The sequence below is a fragment of the Chenopodium album genome, chromosome 3 (assembly GCF_948465745.1).
Source record: "Chenopodium album chromosome 3, dcCheAlbu1.1, whole genome shotgun sequence".
Taxonomy (NCBI): domain Eukaryota; kingdom Viridiplantae; phylum Streptophyta; class Magnoliopsida; order Caryophyllales; family Amaranthaceae; genus Chenopodium; species Chenopodium album.
The window spans coordinates 33,603,153-33,612,817 of record NC_137836.1 but is presented as its reverse complement, the minus strand read 5'-3'; positions in this window follow the sequence as shown (position 1 = coordinate 33,612,817).

Genomic DNA, 9,665 nt, shown 5'->3' with positions numbered 1-9,665 from the left:
TTATAATATATCGTTGGAAAGGTCTTGTCAAGCCCCATCCAACTACACTACTATTGGACCCATATCATGGACCAACCAAACAAAATTGGCTGTTTTCTTAAAATAAGTTTTTAAAAACAGAGAGAAGAGAAAAGAAATTAAAACTTTCCGCAACACTAGACTTTCCACACTTTCGCTTCACTCGATTATGATTCGACGTGAAAGGTACTTATCACTGGGTTTGGTTTTGGGGAGACACAAATGGGTGTCTACACTTGTCCACACCAAAAAGCAAGCATACTTACTAGCTTCCCCTTTCTACCCGACCTAGGCCCACGACCTAGCTAGCCTCGCACCGTGCGGGCTACTAGCTGCTGCCAGCTCGGCCCAGCACGCCCACGCACATCAGTGCGGGCTGCTGATGCCGAGGGCGCTGCTAGCTAGCCACGCACATGTGCGGGCTGCTAGCAGCAGCGCACGCCAGCACGCCACACACTGCTTGTGCGCTGCTGGCCGTGCTGTGCTAGCATGCCTCGCACATGGTGCGGGCTGCTAACCAAGCCTTGCTAGCATGTCTCGCACATGGTGCGGGCTACTAGGTCTGCTAATCCTCTAGCACTTAGGATTCCGATGCTAGGGGTATTTTGGTCATTGTTGATTTATTACTAATTTGTCGTCTCGTCTGTTTATTATTTTTGACTCGACTTCCGACGATCGGTTTTAACGCTCCAAGCTCAAATTACCGACGTCTAAATATTTAACACTCGGGCGACGAATTAATTTCTTCCGAATTAATTCGTCGATTCGGTTCGTATATTTTGCTGGGTGTGACCCGAAGGGTTCAGTCAAGATTAAGCTGTAATATTATTTTTATTAATATTACTGATCGGAAGCGGCCTCCACCCAGGCATTTCGATCACTTGATTTACTGAATATATTAGCTTTCTAATAATTCTGAACCCGCTATCAGAATAATACACTTGTTCGAAGGACACCATTCCTTTCAATCTCCCACTGGTCCTTCCGGACAAGTGTGCATTTAGTGTATAGCCCCTTTCCTATGTTTCTTCGTGTCTCTTCATGAACTACAGAGTAAGATTACTCGTCATCTCTGTTACGTCCAGAAGTGTTTCTCGAAATCCGAGTTTGACTGTCAATAAGCAGATGATTTCTAAAATCCATCTGAGCACGGCCATGCATTTTCACAGTCTCGCTCTTCGAGAGGCCTTGTAAACAACAAGACATGTTCCCTATTGTTAGTAGGGGGACATTTCCAGTCTTGTAATGTAGCTTCTCTTACTAAGAGGACCTAGCCGCCCGATATCTGTAGTTATAATCCCCAGTTACGGCAGACTTTTGGCGGATACCAAAGCGAACTAGTACTCAAACAAGAGACCTCCCACTACTCATGGTCAAGGAAAAGAGTTTCGATAGTAATAATGAGAAAAATACTTATGACGATTTTAAATCTCTTAAAGTATTCTCATAGGTCGATCTAGTATGGTTCTAAACTAATACCTGTGCAAATGATTTATATCCTCATAGCACAAGAAACGGTGCTATAAATCATACTACACACTAATCTCTAATGGTCATTAATCGTCCATGTAGGCGTCGTTCGAAGTGCGCCTACGTAAAAGCATGTGGTGAATATGCTTGGCACTCATTGGAAGTGGGAATTGACATAACGATTAGGGACAAGAAAAGTAGGGAGCCGCCAACAAGTTTTTAAGGAACTTGTAAACCGTTCACGGATCATAAAAAGGCAACCACGACAAGGGACAACGATAGGCAACAACAATTGACCCGTGAAGGTTACACCCCATTCATAATCCATGAGATTACTAACTCCATATGGTTCGGAACCACGAAAGGAGGATCGGGGATGATGGTACGAAGTGAGTCATGGAGTCACATTCGCCCGTATTGGCCTCTACTCGATTCTTATAGTGAAAAGAATTCCTGTGATCTCAAAGGCATACAAGCAATAATTCAATTTGCTCCAAACTATTATTTAACTAAATTCGTTTGAGATTAATGCACACATAATTCTAAAAATTTGGTGATCACTTCGATTAATAATAAGATTAAAGGATCCTAAACCGGTTGTCCAAATTATCTTATTAGGCGTGATTTTCAATTACATATTCCCTTTAAACATGCAATATAGTGATCAAAATAAATATAATAGAACAAACATTAATATTAAAACCAATTTAATCACAATTCCAACAACATAAAATCGTTAGAAAAATAATAATAATAAAAAGAGCATGATCCTTACTTTGATTCTGTTTGTTTGCAACTACAAAATAATAAACGAGTTAGTAACTTCAAGGAAATAATAAAACAATAACTAAATTAAATTAAATGAAATAAAGTTGATTTTGGGGGCCAAACCCTCAAACAGTTCTACCTTTCACGCCTTGGCTTAAGGACAGAACCTCGAGTAAAATATGGACTCCTTTGAGTGCTTGAAGAAGGAATTTTGAAGCGAAAAGGGTAGGCTAGTGTTTAGGTTAATAGCATAGAAGAGAGAAAATAAAAATAATAAAATTCTCGGTGCCCCGTTCATCAGAAATGAGGGGGTATTTATAGGGAAAATGTGCTGAGGGAGCACACGGAACCCTAAAATGATAAAAACCCTAAAAAAGTATCCCGTGACACGGTCAGACTGTACCGTGACACGGGAAGCTCCACCGTCAGACGGTACTCTTTCCCGTAACACGGTACACTTTTGGAGTGACGCGGGAAATTTTCAGAAAACGGGATGAAAAACGCGTTAAGGGTTTACGCGAAAAGGACACGGAATGTCCCGTGTCATGGCAGACCTCCCGTGTCACGGGAAGTCCCACCGTCAGACGGGAAGGATTCCCGTGACACGGTGGCTGTCTGCCGTGGCGCGGGAACTTCCAGTCCATTTTCCGTCTAAATTCATTTTTAACCCTAATTTCTTTCGGCTTTTAAGTGCCGATTGATAATTTCGGGCTTTTCCTTGCTTTTATTATTCGGGCTAAAATAAGAAAATAATTAATTAAAATAAATAAAGGGTTTGGGCCAAAAATAATTAATAAAACAAATAAAATAAAAAAGGTTTGGGCTTAAAATTAATTAATAAGTTTGGGCTGAAATTAAAACTATGCTTTTACCAAACATCAAGACTAACCATGGACCGTTTAATAAAATACGATTTTTTAAGCACTCTCGGGATTAAATACTAAACCCGACCAATAGTGGCGGTGAAAGGTTATTTATCATCGGGTTTGGTTTTGGGGAGACATTTTTAGGTGTCTACAGAAGCCCCCACTTTGACTGAGTTTGTAGAAACGTCAGTTTCGAAAACGATAGTCAAAGTAGTCGATAGGGACGGAGAATGATTTAAGACGTTCTGCGATCCTAAATCATTCTGTATACGCCGATACTTGCAGAAAAATGTTAGTTCTACAGATAAAAGAGTAAAGGGGTAGAATACGTATCTGTCGCCAGTATATCGGTGACAAACGAATTTGGCAGCTTCCTAAGCTCGAAGGAATCCACCGAGTGACATTTGTTGAAACGCTTTCCATGCTTGAGGAAAGTCGACTGAAGAGTTTGGTAATTTTCTAAGCCTGAAGAAAGCTACCGGATAATACTTTCCATGCCTGAGGAAAGTCGACGTATGAATTTGGTGTCATTCTATGCTTGAAGAATTCCACCGATAATGCCTTCCATGCTTGAGGAAAGCCGACAAAAGAATTTGGCGGTTTTCTATACTTGAAGAAAAACCCACCGATAGCGCTTTCCAAGCTTGAGGAAAGCCGACTTGGCGGTTTTCTATACTTGAAGAAAAATCCACCGATAACGCTTTCAAAGCTTGAGGAAAGCCGACTTGGCAGTTTTCTATACTTGAAGAAAAAATCCACCGATAACGCTTTCCAAGCCTGAGGAAAGCCGATTTGGCGGTTTTCTATACTTGAAGAAAAATCCACCGATAACGCTTTCCAAGCCTGAGGAAAGCCGATTTGGCGGTTTTCTATACTTGAAGAAAAATCCACCGTTAACGCTTTCCAAGCCCGAGGAAAGCCGATTTGGCGGTTTTCTATACTTGAAGAAAAATCCACCGATAACGCTTTCCAAGCCCGAGGAAAGCCGACGATTGCTGAAATTGGTAAGTGTATGATAGTTCGTGGGCCGCAGATGATTCTCAATTTTAAGCCGATTATCCGACCATATTAAATACTTAAAATGCCGAAAAATAGACTTTGATGCTTGCCGGGGGTAAAATGGTAATTTTAGTCCCTTTTAAGTATCAGTTAGAATTTTCCGCGTGATTCCAGCGAAAAATAATCGCCCAATAACCTCGAAAAATCGTTCAAACTGGTCAAAAACGTCAGGAATATTCGCTGACAATGCCCAGAATTGCCGCGCCACGTCACAGGCTTGCCGTGACACGGGAATAACTCCCGTCAGACGGGACAAAATCCCGTGTCACGGGAACCTTTTCCCCCCCCTTTTTTTTATTTTGCTGTTTGAATTGGTCAACGTGAATCAGCGTGCCACGTCAAATTGTACCGTTACACAATAACGGTAACCGTGGCACGGGGAACAGGGTCCGTTGCACGGTTACTTTTTGCTTTAAATTCACATTTTTGCTCCACCATTTCGCCATTTCTCATCTCCTCTCTATACTTCTCCATTTTTACTTCTTGCTTCACACAAACGCCACGCCGCGCCACGTTTAAGGAAAACCGTCGGCCGTCCGGGCTTACCGTGACACGGGAACGACAACCGTGCCACGGCGGTTTTGGAATCCCCCTTATTTTTTTATTTTTTTTCTTCTGCTGCGAGCCGCTGCTACTGTTTCGTGCTGCCTACTGCTGTTGCTGTTGTTCGAAGCTGCTGACAGGGTCACCGGAGCTCCGACGAATTCAGTAATTGCCGTGACACGGAATCAGACCCCGTGACACGTCACCCTTTCACCGTGTAACGGTTAAGCGCAACCGTTTCACGACGGCTGTGTTTCAATTTATTTTCCAAATTTTTCGAGCCTGTGAAGCTCGAATTCTCACCGATTTTGCTCTAATTTTCTGCTTCCTTCCTCATTCTTGACTCTCTACAAGGATCTATGTAAGTTCCTCTTAACTTTTATCTCAAATTTGCTTCAAGAAATTTCATGAAAAACCCTCAAAAATCAATTTGGGGATTTTTAATTTTGAGGTTTTATGGTGAAATTCTTGCCATGATTTTACTTGAATATGCATGCATGTGTGTTTGTGAGAAATTTGAGACAAAAATTGCATGATTTGATGGAGAATTGAGCAAATCACCATTTTTGGGTGCTACTTTGTGAAATAACGTTCATGTTACTCCTTTGTTCTTAAAATGGTGAAAAATGGTTGTGAATCTTGAGAAATGATGTGTTGATTCATATTTGGCATATGTACTATATTGTCATGGAGAACATAGTATCATGCGGCTAGGAGAACTGTAGTATTAGTTTGTCATGGAGAAACTAAATTCCATAATTTTGCCAATTTTTAGCCTGGAGGTAAAAATTTAGCATATAATTCAAAAAATTAAATAACTTAGGAAATGATGCTAAGTATTTTTATTTTTATAAATATGCAACTTGAATTAAATGTTTAGGAAATGATGCTAAACATTTAGATTTTGACAATAGCACGCCTAGACGACGAGATTGCGATCTTTCTACCCACGGCCGGCGTCGGGCTTTTCGGGAGGACACTCCCACTATCCCTGAGGGCATGGACGACGATGTCTTAGAGTCCGAGCCTCGGACTTCTACGAGTAGAGGTAGGTGGATTCCACCTCCGTGGACTCCAGACCAGTTGGTTTTCTACCGTGAAAACCATGTCTCTCATCGCCCACTCTCCGGCATAGTCGATGGCACGCTTCGCCAACATGGTTCCGGAGCCGGCGATTTGATCCCTCGACTTCACCAGGTCATAACGAGGGATCCTGCTACGAACGCCCTATGGGAATCAGCTAGCTTAGTAGATTTCTACACGGCGGTTGTAGGATTTCGCAGCCCCCGGGGTTGCGGCGCGACGGTCGTTCGCGTATTGTTGGAGTATTTCTGGGATACTACCAACACCTTTCATTTTGCTTGGGGGGAGATGACGGTGACCTCTCTAGACTTCAGCATGATCAACGGGCTGCGCTTCACCGACCGGGCTGTAGGTCAGATGTCCGATCTATCTTGGGGATCGGCTGAGGCAACTGATTTGTTAGGTCCGATTGTTCAGCACATCAGGACCCGACCAGTGTCTCGAGGTGGTCCTAGGAGTGGACGATCGGAGCTGGCTTCAGTCCTAGCTCGTGGCTTCGAGATGGAGGATACGACGGCTGAGCAGCGGGTGCGGATCTTCATCCTGATCCTGATCTCTATGACCCTCTCTCCCGACAGGAGTTCACGCGTGCTCCGTTGCTACCTCCCCTCTTTGGCCAGGATCCACGAGATAGGATCCTATAGCTGGGCCAGTCTTGGGTACGCGGATCTTCTTTTGTCTCTTCGTCATGGCTGCCGGCAGCTGAATGACGAGTCTCCCATCACCGTCTATGGTCTGTGGAGAGTCGTAGAGGTGATGATCTTTTCCCTTTTGTTTCATTTTAGCTTGTTCGACTCGTGTGCTAAAGATTACTTTTGTCGCAGCTATGGTTCTACGAGTACTTCCCAGGCTTGGCTCCTCGCCGGCGTCGTGGAGCGGTCCATGATTTCCCTGTCGGGGCCAGCTGGCGTGACCGAGGAGAGTCGCGGGTGGAGTCCGTCCCGGCACTGCGTGGGCTACTACGCCGAGGCACCTCTTCTGTTGGCGTAAAGATTAGTTTTGTTGCGTTCTTTCCTTCTAATGTTGTTTCCGTTGTTTCACGCCAACTTTTTATGGTTTCCAGGTTCCCATTGATGTCCAGTATCGTCCTTGGGCCGGGATGAGTGATCTACCTGAGGCCCTGCGTCTTTCAGCGTACCGTACCATTTTGGTTGGTACCGGACGCTTTGTCTGGTATTTGGGGGAGCGAGTCGTCCGTCAGCATAGCGACGATCGCTTTGTGGTGCCCTCATCTCCACCAGAGTCGATGCTGGACTCCCGCTTGATCAGAGAGTTGATCAACAGGGGAGAGCGCTATACTATTCCATGGCAGGAGCTTGTTAACATGGAGAGTGACTATGCGCGGGACTTGCTTCCCTCTCTGGCTCCTCCACCCCGTCTTCCTGAGGTATGATTTCTTTTGAGGATCTTCTTTACTATTCTCTATTTTAAATAGTCGAATAACTTGATTATTCGATCATATTTTCAGACGACCATCCGCCCTGTGGGGAGGATCGAGATTCCTCCTCATTCTGTCCGCTATCCAGGGCCGATTGGTATCACGGAGGACCATATTGCTGACGTGCCAGAGGGTTACAGACAGGCGCAGGAGTCTCTGCCCGAGGTCTTTGAGCCGGTGAGCTTTCTTTGACGAATTATCCACCCTTTAAATACTACTTGTTACTGACTTTTCTTTGTTTTATCCTTAGCCTAACCGCCCGGAGATGATGGGATTCATGAAGCTGGTGGACGCCCTGAAGTATTGCATCATCAAGCTTCGGCATGGTGCGAGTTGTCGGAGCTCTAGCGACGTTCTTGAGGTATCACTTATTTTTTCATTTCTACCATTTGTTTTATTTTGCATTGTTGACACCTTTTGATTTTGTATCTTTCAGGAGCGACGGAGGTCCTGCTCGCGCTCGAGGCCTAGAGGCTCGGACGAGGAGGAGCTTGGTCGTGGTAGACGATCTCCTGAGGCTCACCGGCGTTCTCATTTTCAGCGAGAGCCTCAGACTACTCAGCCATTTCAGGAGGCTCAGTGGCAGCAGGGTTAGTCTTCCCAGCGCTTTCCGGGCCAGAGTCACAGGCAGCGACAGTCGTTTTCACAGACTCCACAGCCTGAGTTTAGGTCTGTTCTGACTCCTTTGGATCCTGGTTCATTTTCAGCTCCATTATCCGGGACTCCTCCACCGCTATCAGGCTTGTTCTCGGTTCCGATGTATGGGACGATGCCTTCACCGACGATTCCAGTGTCTTTGGGCCAGTCTACTCCATTTTCCGGCTGGACGGGTCCTGCCTTGAGTTTGGCTACTGCTGGGGCTACAGGGACTAGTAGGGACGCTACTCCCCGTACTCGGATGGTGGAGGGACTCTTCGGTTCGCCGTTCCCATATGCACAGGGTGGAGACGAGACTGATTCTGGCTTTAGGGACTTTTGACAGAGGGTTTTTGTTTGTACATACTAGACACTTGACATATTTATATATTACGACTCTTTGTACATTATTTATGGTTTATGTATTTATTACTGTGTGTTAGTGTGTGTTTGAGACTCCTTGTGTGTGATTGTGTATTTATTAACGACACGACAAAAAAACATAAGTGGAGTAATGGAGGGTACCGACCTTCCCCAAAAGAAAAAGAAATAAAAAGACAAGCAAAATAAAATTACTTTCCCCAAAAGAAAAGAAATAAAAATAAAAATAAAATGATAAAGAAATAAAATAAATAAAATTACCCTCCCCAAAAATAAAATGATAAAGAATAAAATAAATGAAATTACCTTCCCCAAAATAAAAATAAAAAAAAGACAAAATATAAATAATGTGATAAAGAAATAAAATCTTAAAATAAAATAAAGGTAAAATTAAGAATATAAAAGGTGAGAATTTTATTAGAAATAAAATTCTCTGAAAAAACTGAAAAATAAACGGTGAAGATAAAATATTATAAAAAATCCGGATAGATACGGGAAAAGACGAAAAAAAGAAAACGCGTAAAGTGCCGTGACATGGCACTGTGTACCGTGTCACGACAGAGCTTGCCGTGTCACGGCAAAAGCTCCCGTGGCACGGTGGAACTTCCCGTGTCATGGGACGCGTATTATTCAGCGGTGTGTTTTACGCGTATGAAAAGATAAATTCTGGGCAGTTTCGAGCGCTTTTGCTATAAAATAAGACCAGATTATTCATGATATGCATAATTACGAAACACAAAGTAATTTAGAATTTCATATTTCAATAATCATGTCTCAGAACTTTGATAATACATTGCGCGACTGGTCTTATTCTTTGACCAATGCTGAAAAAAGAGAGTTAGAATTATTTCATGTCAGGGGTTTGCTAGCCCTGCGACACGTAGCTATTGAACATGATTTTCTTAGGGCAGCATTAGATTATTGGAGTCCAGAAACACACTGTTTCAAATTTGATTATGATGAAATCTGTCCTCTGCCGGAGGAATTTGGTGCAATCTTTGGATTTCCTGCTAGAAATCTTATTGCCATGCCTACCCTACGTGAATATTATAACCAAGATTTTGAACGCCATCTGAATCTAACAGATCCAGATTTGAATAGAATTGTTTGTGGTAATGAAGTAGACTTAGAAAAACTTGCTAATTTATATTTTAATCGCCCTATCTCTGAGTCTTATCATGTATATCGTAGAAGGGCATATATTTTTTGCATGTTTAGCAAGCTCTTATTTGCAAACGGTAGGGTAGGACATGCTTGTCTAGCGTATGTGCTTGAACATGTCGAATCTGGAAGATCTCCTATGCCGACGTGCCTTGGAGAGACATTTCGTGGCCTTGACGAGGCAAAAGCTGACCGGAAAGCCATCAGGAAGGGCTCTCTGGTACTACTGCAGGTAAAAATAC